The sequence below is a fragment of the Ictidomys tridecemlineatus genome, chromosome 10 (assembly GCF_052094955.1).
Source record: "Ictidomys tridecemlineatus isolate mIctTri1 chromosome 10, mIctTri1.hap1, whole genome shotgun sequence".
Classification (NCBI taxonomy): Eukaryota; Metazoa; Chordata; class Mammalia; order Rodentia; family Sciuridae; genus Ictidomys; species Ictidomys tridecemlineatus.
Genome location: NC_135486.1, coordinates 19,069,882 through 19,086,837, shown reverse-complemented (window position 1 = coordinate 19,086,837; position 16,956 = coordinate 19,069,882). Strand labels below are relative to the sequence as shown.

General features: G+C 34.4%; 1 long non-coding RNA gene across 1 annotated transcript in view; it reads right to left on the bottom strand.

The window, feature by feature from the left end:
• Window positions 1-16,631, bottom strand: part of LOC144367151 (uncharacterized) — a 95,630-nt gene extending 78,999 nt beyond the window's left edge. The window contains exons 1-2 of the long non-coding RNA XR_013426446.1: window positions 16,117-16,631; window positions 3,395-3,492 (exon numbers count right to left, since the gene is read on the bottom strand). This is a non-coding gene — a long non-coding RNA (uncharacterized LOC144367151). The remainder of the gene's footprint in view (window positions 1-3,394; window positions 3,493-16,116) is intronic.
• Between the last annotated feature and the right edge of the window lie 325 nt (window positions 16,632-16,956).

Here is a 16,956-nt window from a genome sequence, read left to right as displayed (position 1 = left end):
TATATAGACAGTTACTATAATAGATAAGGAGAGTAATCAGAAAAAAAAATTAGAATATTCTCTAGGAAAAAAAAATAATAATTTCCATGGAACTGTTGAGAATTTGTTCAAATATATTGCTCAATGGATGAATTGGCTCTAAGGCAGCAGCGAATGTACAGTCTGGAGAGAGGAAGATAATACTGTAAGAACTTCCAAAGCCAAGGAGAGGAGGAGGATAAAATGAAGGCTATTCAGATGTAGAAAGATCTCCCAGAGTGTGCATCCCAAAGCCATGTGTAAACAGAGCTTTGAATGTTTCTTTAAGGAGCAGAATAATAGCCTAATCAAAGAATATTCCCCCTTTTTGAGATGAAAATAAAAATCTTTGAATATTTGCCTAGAAATATTTCAGAATTTCTATATGATTGTAATGGTTGTGCGATAGTTTAAAAAGTAGACTAGAAAATAAGAAAGAACAATACTAGGAAAATGATAGAGTCATCAAAAACCAGAAAATATAGCAATGATTGTGGTATGCATTCTAGATTTTTCTCTCAATCAAGGACTTGTCCTTGATTTAAGGTGTTGTGGATAGACAATCTTTGTTTTCTTCTTTGAGAACTGCAGAAAACCATCAATACCAACTCACACCTTGACACATCCAATGATGATAGCTATGATAAATGAACTGCATTACAGCTGTTAAGGACCTCTGTAGCTGCTCAGCTCCTAGAATCAGTCTGACTGGATATGGAACTTGCATTCTAGCTTCTCCCTTTACCCCGTCCTGATATCGGTCCTTCCATTACATAAATTCTATCCTAAGTGCAATCCTTAGTGTCTTACACACTAACTTTATTTCAAAATCTGCTTCTGAAAACCCAACTAACTATAGGAGGAGAAAGAAGTTGCCTTTACCTGGATTCCCCAAAGCAGTCTCCATTAGGTGGGCTGGCTTCCCTTCCCTCTCCCCTTTCTTGGTGGCTGTGGGTGGGGACTTTCCACCTGGCTAAGAAGATTGGAAATGGCCAATCAGAAGCTGACCAGCAACGGACACCAACCACCAGGTTCCCACAGGCTGAAGCCATTGTCCTGTCAAGTCACATCAGCCCTGACCAACCCACAACAGACAGGATCCCACTAAACTCTGCTGGGCCAACCTGCTGTTGGTAGCTGCAATATAGATGGCCGAGGCCGTCCTACCTCCAGCTTCCCTTATTAGCTTTGTTCTTGCATTTCCCACCCACGACTTCCCCGCCCTCACCCTTTTGCAGACTGGTGAACCTCGCCTGGGATTGCCTGCCAATAAACCTTCTGTGGGTGCCTCATTCTTGTTCCTGATCTCATGTGCCCTTTCCGCTTTACAGTCTCTAAGATGAATATCTGAGTAAATTATTGATGTATATGATTAAACTGACGCATCTTTTTTACCACAAAGTCTCAGACAATAGAGCCAGAGACACAAGAATCAGAGATCTTACTCATCATCCAGATTTAAGAATAAGCTAAAGAATAAATGATTGTCAGAAGTGAAGCAGAGAAAAGATTATGAAAATGAGAGAACTACTATCTAGACGTTTCTTTCCCCCTTTGTGCACATAGTGTCTAGTGGAGAGTAATAGGGAAGATTTTTGTGAGATTTATTGATTATATCACACAGCAGGACGCACTGAGCTTATTAAACATCTCCATTTATTAACCTATAGTGTTGTGTAGTTTCGAAAAACTTTCCACGGAGTCCTAGCTTCCAAAATGCATGGACTCCAGGTTTGTTAACAGCAAACCTATACCTGGAATTTTCTGCTTGCAGTATTTTCTACATAGCTCTGCAAACAGCCTTAGTGTAGTTGAGCTGGACAGGATTTCCAGTTATCATCATGTTTATAAGATAGTAAAACATGGGTAGCTTCCTTAGTAGAATCCTCCCTCAAAATCCAGCTGCTTTAATTCCTCCCTCCCTAAAAATAAAAGCAGTATGAAGGGTATATTGGGAAGATAAGAAGGAATTTCTATAAACCAAGAAGTTTTTGGTAGCTAGAGAGGCACTGCTGTGGGCAAGTGAAGATTTATTCAGCTAGTGGGTCCTCTGAGAAATGGACTAATGCAAACCTAAGGTTTCTTTTAGTAAGAAACATAAATTTAAGGGTTTTTTCGAACAATTCTTTTTGTCTTTCATGGGTTACAAGTCACTGTAAGAAATGGTAACAGGACGGTTGGATGAGAATTCAAGTAAACCAGAGAACATCCTCAGGCAGAGAGACATAGGTGTGTTTAGTGTTTGAACTTCAGAGTATGATAATTGTTGGCTGTCCAATACTGCAGGGCTAAGTTTCATGATGACCCAGGGATATGGAAGAGCAATGACAGTGTCTGGTATTCAGCCAAGGGAAAGGAAATTGATAGGTATTAGTTTTGTCATGTTCATAGTAGAAAATTAATATAAACTGAAGAAAATATATCCAATATATAATCAGTAAAACAGAAAGGAAATCAATGTGAATATTAAAAGAAGCAATGACATCAAGCAAAAGAGGGTAAGGTGTAACAAATTAAAACGTTACTAAAAAGAAGAAACTAATTCTTAAAATAGTGTAAAAGTACTAAAAGTAAAAACATATCAACTCATGCAAATATTTGCAGTGATAACTATAAATAATACACAGGAGATACTCAAAGCAAATTGTCTGTTTAGATAGAAAAGTATAGGTGGTGTTTATTTAAAAAGAAAATAAAGAAGGAAGGAAGGAAGGAAGGAGAGAGAAGGCAAAGAGAAAAGTAGGGAGGGGAAAAGGAAAAAAGAAAGAAGGCTCTTTTAATGTAAGAAAGGTAATTTTTGTAGGAGAAGCATTAAATGAAATTAAAAGGAACTTTATGCCAATCAATAGTTAATTCCTCAAAGGAAAGATCTAACAAAGGTACACACCCAACAAAGGCAAACTATCCTCTTTACAAATGCATATGAAACATTTGACATATGTAAGCCATAAAGTGATACTTAATTTCAAAGGCATTAAACCATTCAGTGTGTTCACGGACCACAGTAGAATTAAGTTGGAAATCAATAGTAAAAAGATAAAAAGACTGTCTCCAACTTCTTCTCAGTTAATTAATTCCATGTTAAATAATCTCTGTCAAAAAAGAAATCTCAATGGAAATTTTTAAATGTTTTTAATTTAATGATAGTAATGATATTCACATTGCAATTCAAATTTGTCTCACACAAAATGACATAAGAATTGAATGAAATGTAAATAAAAATATCTGCATAGGTGATTTTTGGTAATATGAGATTTGTTGTAAATTGAAATAGACATGATTATTTTTTCAAATTGTATCAATTTTCAAAGGACAGACTGGTCAAAGCTACATTAAAAATAAAAATATATTTCAAGCAAGGCATGGTGACACACACCTGTATCCCAGCAGCTCAGGAGGTTCAGTCAGGAGGATCGCAAGTTCAAAGCCAGCCTCAGCAAAGGTGAAGTGCTGAGCAACTCAGTGAGATCCTGTCTGTAAGTAAGATACAAAATAGGGATGAGGAGGTGGCTCAGTGGTCCTGTGCCCCTGAGTTCAATCCCTGGTCTAAAAAAAAAAAAAAAAAAATATATATATATATATATATATATATATATATATATATACACACACACACACACACATACACACACATATATTTCAAGATTTACTTCTAAATATTAAAATTATTTTATATAAATAAAAATCACAATGAAACATCATCTCATTCCAGATCGAACGACTGTTATAATTTTTTTTCTAATGAGGATATGAAGAAAACTCTTATATACTATTGGTAAAAAAGTCAATTAGTACAGTACAGAAAACAATATGGAGGTTCCTCAAAAAACTGAAAATAAAACTGACATTTGGTCCAAAGATTCTGTTACAGGATCTGTATCCAAATTGAATAAAAGGTACATGTTGATGAGACATCTACTCTCACATGTTCATTGCAGCGCTAATCAAAATAGCCAAGATACAGATTCAACGTAAATATTCATCAATAGAACAGATAAAGAATATGTAGTGTATATAAAACAAAAGAATACTATTCAGTTACTTAAAAATATAAAACTCTATCATTCGCAGAAATAAGGAAAGAACTGAACTGGGAGTCTTTAAGTGAAATAAGTCAGATACAGAAAGACACACACTGCATGTGTGTGTCTTATATGTCTTCTATGAGGAAGCTAAAAATAACCTCATAAAAGTAGAGTGTAGACTAATGCTCACCAGTGCCTGGGAAGGTTATAGTGAAGGTGTGAGTGAATTGCCCACTAGTACAGGTGCAACTAAATAGGGAGAGTAACTTCTGATGCAGGTATGGCTGAAAACTCTGATAGCTTGGAGTAGAAATGCAGTGTCTTAGACCACTCTTGATATGTTAGACATTCATTTGTAGTGAACTGGAAGGAACTAGAGTGTATTATGTTAAGTGAAATAAACCCGACACAGAAAGAAACTAGTAGCAAATCTTGTCATTCTTATGTGGAAGCTGAAAGAAGGCAGCCTGAATAATGTATATTATTATAATGTAGTATAATGTAGTATACATCATTATAATGTAGTATAATGATGAATGGAGGTTGGGAAACATGTCTCTGTACGGAGGAGGTGGATAAAGGGAGATTTGATTAGTATGCTCTGTGTGCATGTATTGAAATATCACACTGGACCCCATTAATATGAGCATTCATTACTTGTTAATCAAATATCAATAAGTAAAATATAAAATAGTGAGGGGTTTCATCTGAGTATTCAGAAAAGACTAAACAGAAGCCTTAATTAATAGAAAATCAAAACAAGAAAAAAAATGAGAAGTATGGAAATTATACATTTAGGGAGGAAATTCCCTAAAATTGATACCATGATACTGGCATATAAAATTTTGGAAAGAAGCCCTCTATTTCCAAAACTGTCTGCTTTGGGAGCCTTTTCAATGAGCTTCAGGATCAGACCTCATAACATCATCCTGCATCCAGGGTGCAGCACTCTAGACATGCTCATGCCACAAACCACTTTCACAGATCTATGTCCTGGAGTTTAGGGATGGTACTTGTGCTGAAGAGTCCCTAACTATCCTCTCATTTTCCAGTAGAGCTTTAAGACAGACCCTCCTTGTGTCTTCTAATATATTTAGATTCTTAGTTGTGTATACAGGGTATTCTTTTTCTTGCATTTCTTTTCCTTTTCTTTCTCCCTTTCTTCCATTTTCCTTCTTCCTATAGTTATTCCGTTTGTGGTGTGACAAAGTGAACCAGAATATGGGGGAATACAAACATTCCTCATTACTTTACCTTCAAACCTTTCAAAAGGATGAATAAGTATTTGAAGTACCAGAGACAATCTAGTTAACACCAAAGGCAGTTTAGGTGTAATGTAAGCAATAGTTTTGTCAGAAATTATTTTTAAAAAATTAGAAAAAGAAAACATTTTAAGTCAGTAGTATAACTATTCTTCAAATTTTCATTTTTCAAAATGAAAAAGAATGCAGTCTTGTTCTTTTTATCTCATGTCTAATATATGGTTTCTCATGGAATGCTTATACTAATGGAAATAAAAATGAATGAAAAGTTTCTAAAGATTCTGAAAAATTTCTTCTGGATAGAATTTATAGCCCCCCAAGTTATTCCAGATTATGTACATTAAAACAAAGAAAATACAAATCTCTCTCTCTCTCTCTCTCTCTCTCTCTCTCTCTCTCTTTCTCTCTCTCTCTCTCTCTCTCTCTCTCTCTCTCTGTCTCTCTCTCTCTCTCTCTCTCTCTCTCTCTCTCTCTCTCTCTCTCTCTCTTCTCTCTCTCTCTCTCTCTCTCACACACACACACACACACACACACACACACACACATACAGGGCCTCAGTGGAACACTTGAAAATGTCATTGAACAGATGTTGTAAGTCTATGAATAAATGCATTCAGGTTTTTTTTCAAAGCACCACAAGTCCTCTGGTGTCCAAACTAAAACACAAGCAGGTACCTTATGACACATCCCTGAGATTTTCTTCCAGGGGATGTAGGATATGTCCCAAGAATCTGCACTCTGTCTTTAGACAAAGCTCTTCTTCTCAATGGGTGACTTAAGAAACTGGTATCTGTGTGAAATCAGTTTTGCTGAGTGGCATCTTAAGCATATGCCAATTACTCAGTCACATGATAAAGCAAAACAATGTCATCAATATTTTTGAAAAGCTGTCATATTTTAATTGGAATATTTAAAATTGAAAACTAAGTGGAATGGGGATATTAGAAATATGGATCTCTATGCTTGTGGCTGAACTTCAGGGGGCAGGGTCAGTCTCCCACTGGTTGGATATTGATGCCAATGATGCTTCAGAAGCACCAACCAGGGGGGATGAAAAGATGCCTTGCTCAGAGCAGCACTCTGCTTGTGGACAGCAGAGCAGGCTCTCAAACAGGTTTGAACATGATTTGAGAGGAGGAGAGTAGCTTAAGGCTTGAAATTTTAATGAGATTCAAAGGTGGAGATGGAGTAAGGGTTCCTGCCTGCTTCCTGGGCTTACATGGTTTGAATTTTTGCTGGAGTCAAAGAAGGAGGTGCCTAGGTTTTCTTTTTTCTTTTTTTTATTTTTTTAATAGGATTTTTTTTCCATTTTTTTTTTAACAGAGAGAGGGGGAGAGAGGGAGAGAGAGAGAGAGAGAGAGAGAGAGACAGAGAGAGAGACAGAGAGAGAGAGAGAGAGAGAGAGAGAGAGAATTTTTTAATATTTATTTTTCAGTTTTCGGTGGACACAACATCTTTGTTTGTATGTGGTGCTGACGATCGAACCTGGACCGCACGCATGCCAGGTGAGCGCGCTACCGCTTGAGCCACATCCCCAGCCCCTAGGTTTTCTTAGATCATGGGCAGGACGGAAAGAAGGATGAACAAGAAAGCGATCAGAAGTCAGATGTCAAAAATGGAGTCAGCATACTTATCATCGTGATTAAGATGATGTTGAAATATGACTTTTAGAAATAGGTATATGTTGGTCTGTGTGTCTGTATATATTTTCATCACCTGTATTTTTAAATGAATTAAGGACTCAGTAATTACTTAGCCATAATGAGGTTCATAGTACTATCTCAAGCACTTTTCAAAGCGTAACATATTTATTTTAAACATGAAAGTATTATTTGGAAAGTGATGTTCTGTTCTAAATCTGCTTTATTTGTATTGTTTGACTTCTGAAAGCTTATTCAAACAAGTTTAAAATAAACATTGTTCATGAGAAAGTCCATGGATTTACTAAATCACAAAACAAAATAATCTAACACTTGTAACCACTGGGTATATATAAATCCTGTGGGTCTTTCTATTTAAAAAATCTCCAAAGCTATTTCTATAAAGGTATTATTATATTACAGAAATACTCCGTTTAAGGTGAATTTCTTTCAGAAAGTGGATTCCACAGCAAGACTTCAGAAATTGACTTAAAAATAAGGAGCCAAATAATGTCTGACATGTATCTTTGTATTTTGAAAGTATTAGGGTAACATGCAAAAAAAGGAAGAAAAATGTTGACATCTCTCTCTCTCTCTCTCTCTCTCTCTCTCTCTCTCTCTCTCTCTATATATATATATATATATATATATATATATATATACCCAACGAAGTGCTAAATCTTAGCAAAGCCAAAGATAACTCACAGATAAATACCTAAATTGCTCTTGAAAATACTGTGTGAAGATTATAATTCTAAATATGGGGAAAATCAAAGTGATTTCCTTCAAAGACTAAAGTTAAGTTATAACTGAAGAAAATCTTACCTCCCACCTAGGAAAACAAGTTTGAGCGGCAGGTGAGTAAGTAAACAAGCCTTAAAAAGCTTTCAGAGGAATAAAACAAGGAGTAGAAATCGAAAAAACTCACAGGGAACAAAGGAGCCAATCATTCCTGCAGCTCTGCAGGAATGGCTATGACTGTGTCTGTGAATACCAGGGGCAGGATAAAGGGAGGTTCTCGCCTCGTTCTTCTTTTTCCAGGTGAGAAGAATGAGTGATATGACTTATTCTTTATATTTATTTATTTATTAGTATCTTTAATAACTATTGTGAGATTCTTCCTTTTTTATTGGAAAACCTTAGGTGTCATTATTATTTGGTGGGGAGTTTTTTGGTGGTGTACTAATAGCTCCATAGAAGAAGGTACAGACATTTGAGTCGTATTTTGGAAAGAGGACTTTTATCTGCTGATGAATAGTTAGACACTTTGACTTATGAGTTATAAAAACTGGTATTTCAATTTGATGGTTGTCTGGTTTTGTATATGATTGTAATGATTTTAACTAATATATGTAAAGCATATAATTATCAGATACACTAGTGATGCTGGGATCTATAAGTCTATATAAAAAATGGACTATGAGATAGAAAAGCTTAATGTCATACACATATTGCATAAATTTCTATGTGCCTCAGTTTGCTCATGGGTAAATGGAAATGATTTTTGACATGGACATTTTAAAGTTCAGACATAATACACATAAAACATTTAATTCTGAGATCATCATGAAGGAAGCATTTATTAAATGAAAATGAATAATAATAAAATAAATGCTTTATAGTGCTGTAACTAAATTTCTCAGGATGATGTAATTTGTTCACATTTTCCTTTTCTTTTTCCAGTATTAAGGATTGAATTCATTGACGCTTTAGCACTGAGCTATATCCCCATTCCTTCTGTTTTATTTTAATATTTTTTAGTTGTCAATGGACCTTTGCTTTAGTTATCTATATGCGGTGCTGAGAATTGAACCCAGATCCTCACACATGCTAGGCAAGTGCTCTACCACTGAGCCACAACCCTATTTATTCCTTTTTATTTTTTTCTTTTGATACACAGAGTCTCACTAAGTCACTGAGGCTGACCTCAAATTTGCAAACCTCCAGTCTCTCCCCACAGAGTTGCTTCGATTGCAAGCATGTGCCACTGGACCCAACTGCAAAGATTTCTTTTTAAAGACATGTGTTATTTGGTTCCATTTATTGAGTGATAGGATCGCTCTTCCTTCTGTGAATTGTTACTGGTATATTATAACTACCCCTTAATATTTCCCAAGTCAGTGATATTGTAACATATATTCTTCGGTTTCCTTAAGTACATCAGCCATTATTATTCTCTTCTCTACTTTCAACAACTTCCAAAAATTTCTATATTCTGTCTCACCTTCTGTGCACCCCTCACTCTAATGTGTTTCAATTTCTGCCCACTCCACTCTAACTGTAAATTTCTCCGTAAGTGCTTTTTGTTTCCTCCCACTGTTTTTTTTTTTTTTTTTTTTTTTTTTATGGATCCCTCTCACTTAAACAATAGATTACCTCAGCGTTCAGCCCTGGACCACTCTTTGTCTTCCACATTCACAGCACCTGATTTATTCAAGTCTATGGTTTAAAAACATACCTGTATGCTATTAGCATATACATTTATTTCTACAGCACAAAGTCAGAATCTTCTGACACCCAGACTTGTATTTCCATTTTCTCCTTTGGTGTCTTCCTCTGAAAACCTAAGGGATACTCCAAAAATTGCAGGACAAAGTGGATCCTTTGCATCTATTCAGGACCACCACCATCACAGACCAACAGTCCTTAGAAATCCACCAACCAGGGGACTGGGACGGAACACAGTGGTAGAGGGCCTGCGTAGCATTCAGGGCCTTACCTAAATGGGAGAAAGGAAACAGAGGGAAGGGGAGGGAGAAAACCAACCAATCATTTATCATAATCTGTGGAAATGTGTAATTTGAAACCACGTATTTCCTTTTATTACTCCTTCACTCTCATACTCTAATTCTACCCAATATTTTCTGTAAAAATTTCTGTAATTTGTCCGTCTGAAACATATTTGTAACCTGTGTATTTCTTAATTTTTCCTATCTCAATAACATCCAATGGTATTTTGAAAAGGGTCCAAAAATTAGAAAACCAAATCATGGATAGAATCCTTGTTAAATATGATTGGTGTACTTTCAAGTATTAAGGATTTATTTTATAAATTTTAAATGCTATTCTAAGAATCTGTCCATTAATTTTACAAGCCTGTCACAGGGATCCTAACTTGTCCTCAGAGTTGATTCTTTTGACCCATAATTCATTCTCACTTGGCATTTTTTATACAATAGGGCTGTGGTGTTAATATTGTTGTTGATTTTTTCTTGCTCATTTCTTGTCACTGTTTTGTTTGTTTGTTTGTTGTTTGGTGCTGTGGATTGAACCCAGGGCCTTGTGCACGTGAGGCAAGCACTCTACCAACTAAGCTATATCTCCAGCCTCCTTGTCATTGATTGTAACATAAAGTTCATGTTTCTTCAAACTCTCTGGTGCTTTTCAGCTTCATGTTTAAACACTATACATATATATTCTAAGATTGAAATTAATCACTATATTATTTAAATGAAGATCTAGGAATTTATTTAATATGAAATTGAAGAAAGAAGGCAGGCCTAGTACATCATAGCAAAACTTCTCCTGTGCTCTGGTTCCCTAATTTGAGGGAGAAAACCTGTCACAGGTTTGCCATTGGTGTTATTTTTACCGGGTTGTGTTCTGTGAGATGCAAGAAATCCAACCCTGGATTTTTGTACTAAGAATAACAAATCTGTTCAGGAATCACTCATTCAATCTCTGTAGCTTCTGGGCTCTTGAAATGAATTCAGGATCTACCAGACCATTCCTTCATCCGAATGAGAAAGCAGATTCCCAGACAGAAATCTGAAGCAAGACTTCTGGAAACAAAAGGCTGTTCATTTCTTGATGAGTAGAGTCAGGGATGAGGCACAGAATACAGACAAATTCATTTGTAAAACTACTGGTTGTCATAGTAACTAAATTTGACGTGTGTGTGTGTGTGTGTGTGTGTGTGTGTGTGTGTGTGTTGCAAAAGCTTCTTTTTTGTAGCTGGATTAAAGCTTTTAGATAGTAATGTAAGCAGTAGCTCTTTAAAGTTAATCTATTTAAAATGTAGAATGTTCCTCCTCAAAACTCACATCTGGTTGTTTAGTTCCCCACAGATCTACGCCCCTGCCCCACTAAAGAGACACTGAAAGAAGTGCAATAAAAAGAGGAATCCTATTAACATGGTTTGAAGCAGGTAATTAGATACACAGTCATATTTGAAATCAATATTTCGAAAAAATCATTCCAAGAAACATGTATTATTCCTTCAAGTTCCCATCAAAATAGCTTCCAATATATTCATTCATTCATTCATTTTTTGAGATAGAGCCTCAATATGTCACCCAGGTGCCCCTGGATCTTCTGACCTCAGCTTCCTGAATAGCTGGAATTAAAAATAAACACAGCTTTGTGCCTAGCCTCCACAATATTTTTGATAAAGTAAGCAGAGATTTAATCATAATTTTATTTATATTCTGAGAAGGTACCTTACAATATTTTGATATAACTTCTAATTTCTAACTCTTTCAATATATAAGACTGACTTTGTGAATTGTGAACTGAATAATTGTATAAATCAAAATATCTTATTATAATCTATGTTGCATAAATCAATAAGTCATGGGTTTTCAAATACCACTTAAAAGTTTGTTTCTTGTTATCATTATAACACTTAAATGAGAAATTAACATCTGAATATCTGTAAGTTATAATATTAACTTTAAATTTCTGTTCCAGTTACTTAACTTAAGCTTAAAAATTTGGCTGAGTGATCTATGCTTTTTTTTACTGAAAATATTTTCAAGTTTAAATAAAATATGTTTAATCTAAAAAAGATATAACTAAGAAATCTTGTTTGTGTTAAAATAAAAAAATATGCTGATGAGGCTATCCAATACTTTCATTCCAAGTGCTTTATCTTGTTTATCTCAATTTATCATATTTATACAAAAAATCTTGGATATTTGCCATTCTGTACTTGGATCCAGCTAAGTTGGCTTGATTTGAAGCCCTCTTTCAGAAGTAGCACTTATTAAAAGCTGTTGATTTCTGCAATGGAAATGATCCAGCCTAGAGTGATAGCTGGACCATGGATTTTGAGTCCTAATATTAACAAGGCAGATCATTAGTTTGGTTGAAGCTTTGTTCCAGATGGTAGGCCATAATAGTGTAGTTAGCATGGTATGTGCTATTTGGAAAATGTCAAAAAGAAATCCATTATTTTGTCTAATTAACATGCACTAATAAGTCTAATAAAATAGTGCAGTTAGAGAAATATGCTGAGTTCATAGAAAAGTTTCCTTATTTCGCAGTCAACACTTTTCTTTTTCTGAAGATATTTTCATACTCCGAATCTGAAGTTGACATCAGTTATTAGTGCAAACCCTAAAGAAAACTGAAGACTTTAAGACTATATTTGCAATGTACTACTACTATTTCATCTCTTTCATTTTTTGACCCTGTTTTCTCAGATGCCATCATTTTGCAACTGAATCAGAGCCTCTGTGGTGTTAGTAGGCACTTTGAAAAGAACTTTGTCATATTTTGTGTTCCATGAATTTCCAGTCCTCAAATACATTATCAGTGATGATGAGAGAAGTTCCTAAAATCGGATATCTTGATTTTAGGGGAAGGTATGATCTGAAATTTTATTTAAATGAACACGATTCTGGACTATTATATCAGTTTTTTGCATGCATGGTGGTAGATTTATTTTCCATCCCTCTGTTGATCATTTTATGCCTGAAGCAAAACTCTCTCCAGGATTAGTTTATTTAGGATGAATAGGTCAAACTGAGTATGAAGCCAGAACAATGAAATTCCTTATCATCTGTGCCACAGAAGGCCACAAATCCTTCTAAAAAAGAGGCGCTTAGGGATGCTACGTGAGCATCTTCCATAGCCTTAAAATAAGTGCTTTTTAATGCAGGACAAACAGTGAAATTCAAACATGAACCTTATGTGTCATACTGCAGTGTGTGATTTTAAATTAAATTATTCATTTAACCTCAATTTCAATAATTCCTAGGAAAAAAAGGAGCTCCAAATAAATGAAATATCAAGAATAGCATTGCTTCATTTTTATAGGAAATAACAAGAAATTGAATGGAAGGATTTTGATGTTCTTGGCAAAACAAATTCCTAAATTATGAATATAGTCATTGTTGGATTGTCTATGAGAAATCATGCTTAAAAATGTTTCTTATATTTTAAAATGTTTTTCTTCTCATTATTTTATCACATTTTAACTTGTAGATAGATCAATGGTAGCTTTTATAGCACTACATGTGTTAAGTATGTAAATGCTAATACATTTAACAAATTTCATGTACTTGTTAATGTAAAATTTGCCAAATGTAGAAGAATATTTAGTAATATTGAATTCTCATACACGATGGGAGTCATATATGTAAACAAATTCCAAAAGAGATACATGCTTGTAACTGTTTTTGTATTAACTTGCCATATATTCGTGTGTTGCTTAAACATGATTCTTGAAAAAAAAAATGTTCTTTTAAAAACAATTTTTTTCACATCACCTGTATTTTTTTCAGAAGAGTTGTTTAATGAAATGAGTACCCTTGGATATATTTTCAATTTATTTAAATTGGGCATTGTTTTTCCTTTTTCATTAATAAATTTAATAGCAATTCTTGTAAAAATTATTTCAGGTAAATTATTACTTTTGAAAATCCAGAAAATCAATAAATATTTTAAGGTATATTTTAAAATGGTGTATGCTATAATACTGTTTTTAAGTGGTTTCCAAGGTTTTAGAGAAAAAAAAATCTAAAAACATTGAAACAATTAAAGAACTGTATAACATCACGTTATCAACCCACCCAGAGAGAATAAAAGACCATATTAGGTAAATCATGTAAAAATACCTAACTGTAGCAAATAGATGGTCATTCTAAACTACTCCAGACCTTTGTTTTCAAATTTGAAAATCTTAGAATAGGACAGGAATTCCATGACTACTTTTAGTTATAAAAATCTGTGATACGGTAAAAAAAAAAAAAAAAGTATTAAGATTTAAAGTTGTTAAAGAAGTCTTCATAAAAGAAGTATGACTTCATATGAGCCATCATAGTTACATGTGACTTGGTTAGACAAATGAATGAGCATCAAGGGAAATGAGTGGAGAAGGATGTACAGGAAAAGGTACCCCACCTCACTGGAAAGAGTGCAGAGATTTTTAGGCAGTAACTGCTGGAGTGTGAGGAAGTAATATGAAAAACCTTGAATTCTAGGATGAAAAGCTTGGACTGCACCCATGGGAAATAAAAAGCTATGGAGCAGCCTGAAGCATAAAAATGGCATGCTGAAATTTGTCTTTATGATTTGCAATTCTGGATGAACTGGAAAGTGGAGATAAGAAAGAATGTCCATCAGTAGGTCATTATGGTGTCCAAGTATAAATGGTATAAAGGAACGAAAGCTTGGATTGTTGGCACTAAGAAGCAAAGAACAGGGAAAATTCAGGTCACTTCAAAGAAAATTAAACATTGAAAAAAAATTACTTAAAAAAACATCTTTATATTTAGCATGATTCTCTGCCTGGTGATCTGCAATTGAGGTCAAAGAGAGACAAAAAACAATGTTAAAATAATACCATGTGAGTTTGATCTGAGTCCATAACAACTTACTAACTTACTAATTGTGCTTTCTTGTATACCTACCTAATCTATTTCCATATATATATATATATATATATATATATATATATATATAAAGGATATATATATATATATCCTTAAAAATTATCTAGCTTAAAGTTGGTATGCAATAAATACTGATGGAATAGTTAAGGATACTAATTTCCTCATTGTGTTGGGTACTAATTTCCTGATTCTTAGCAGGGTATTAATAATAACTAATTTTTAGAAAGTAATAGATTAAATTACATAGTCAAATAGGACATTATAAATGCAAATGCAAATGCAAATTTCAAATTCTTCATTGACTATTATATATTTTAAGCATTTGTTTCAGAAATTCTACCTGAATGTATGTTTTCCTTTTAGGACAGCTAAAATTTAATTTGCCATGTATCATGGACAAGACATTGAGGGTCACAGTGGTTAAATTTCTATTTAAGGTCATATAGCTTATTAATGTCACTCCTGGGGATAATCCCTGTACTTGCAATTTACAGTCTACTGTTTACTATTAAGCAACATTTTATTAAGTGTGTGGGTTTATACTTATGCCAAGAATATTTGTTGCATAGAAGTATGAATTAGAAAAAGGGCTAAGAATGGTTTCACAGATCTGGTAAATTCCATGGTTACCTGCTAATGAAGGAAGGAAGGTCATGAAGATCATGTTAAGGCTCTGCAAAATCATAAACCTCAAGAGCTTACTTCCCAAGGTATCTCATCCCTTTAATTCACTAATTATTTTATGCTAATAGGCTCTTGCATCATCAAATATTTTGTTGTCTTCATCCTCCACATATTTTCTGGAGGACATATTACCATGAAACGAAGTAAAATACATATTCTTTACTTTTGACCTAAAGTAACAAACAACTTGCAGATTTCTAATCAACTTAAATATGGCATTGTAGTCTACCTTTCTCACAATCAGTTTTATAATGTTCATCATCTTAATGCAAGTGCAATTATATGATTTGAGAAAGAATAGGTAAAAAGAAAAATATAAGTGTGTATCATGAAGTAATTTAAATTAAAAAAAATTAAAAATATTTCTGAAACTTGCCATTTCAATCACAGTCCAATCTGCAAAAGGAAACCCACACAAGACCTTTAAATAGAGGTGAAGAAGAATAAAAACAGCCCTTTAATCCAACTGCTGCCAGCCAGCCATTATCTTTCAGGAAATAACAACATGAAATAACTCTAATTGAGAGAGACAAAACAAGATCACTTTGCAAACATGTTCAAACACAGACAAAACAAATACTTTGCCACACCAAAAACAACTGCCATAATTCTCTCCTAGCTAATGTACATGGCTGCTAGTTTTCCAGCAGTTAACATTTTAGAGATATTCTATCTTATGCATATCCAAATAAAAAATATGCAGACAATCAATAATAGAGTTAACCATTCTTTTGACAGCATTCATTCCAGAGCTAAAACAAAATAAAATGAAAAAGGCTTACATCTTTGAGTTTTTCACCAAAGCACCAAATGCAAACTCAAATCTCACAATGAACTGATCCTATCACTATCTGAGATGCTGAATGCTTACCTTGTTTGTGTCTTTCCTGGCAGCAGAAAATAATGACCCCAACTTTTACTATAGTTTTGCTCCTGGGGCTGATTCTCTGGTGGGAATCAACAAACTCTTAAAAGAGGGTGACAGAATAAGTAAAGGAAGAAATTGGGAGCAATAAGGTCTTCCTCTGTGGAAAATGATGACTTGGATCATGATCTCTGACTGCCTTGGGCTGTGTTTTGGCTGGAAACTTCCTGTGCAAAGGTGCAGGTCCTTATTGCCCAGTTGCTATGGTGTCAGCCTACCCGAGGTGGCTCTGTGCAAGAGCACAGAGTTACATCAGTCTGGACTGATGTCACCAGCTCCCAGGGATAGAGAATTCTAGAGCATAACAAGATAATCCTAATGTTTCACTAGTGCTGTGTCCTTCAGTATGCCTGCTATGCAGAAACCTTCCCACAAATAAATTTCAGGTACTTCTTTTTATTGCAACTACTCAACTCTGCGCTGTTGTGGCACAAACTCATCCCCAAATACATATAAGTGAATGGATGTGCCTGGGTTTGCTTGAGACCTAAACAAACATATGGGGATTTTGAAAAGGAACATGCTAAATTTTAAATGGATTAACTTTAAAGAGCTACTGCCTAAGTACTGCTTGAGAGTGGCATAAGCCATGGAGGAAGGGCAGAGATAGTAATCCTCTTATTGCACAAAGATAGGCTAATTTTTTTAAGGGAAGATGTGTTATCATTCAAAATTTCTATTTGTTTTCAAAGATAAGATCAATATTCAACAAAATATACCAGAATACCCAAAAAATAGCATTCTAAAAACAGAGCAAATGAAAACATAAAAAAATTTAAATAAATC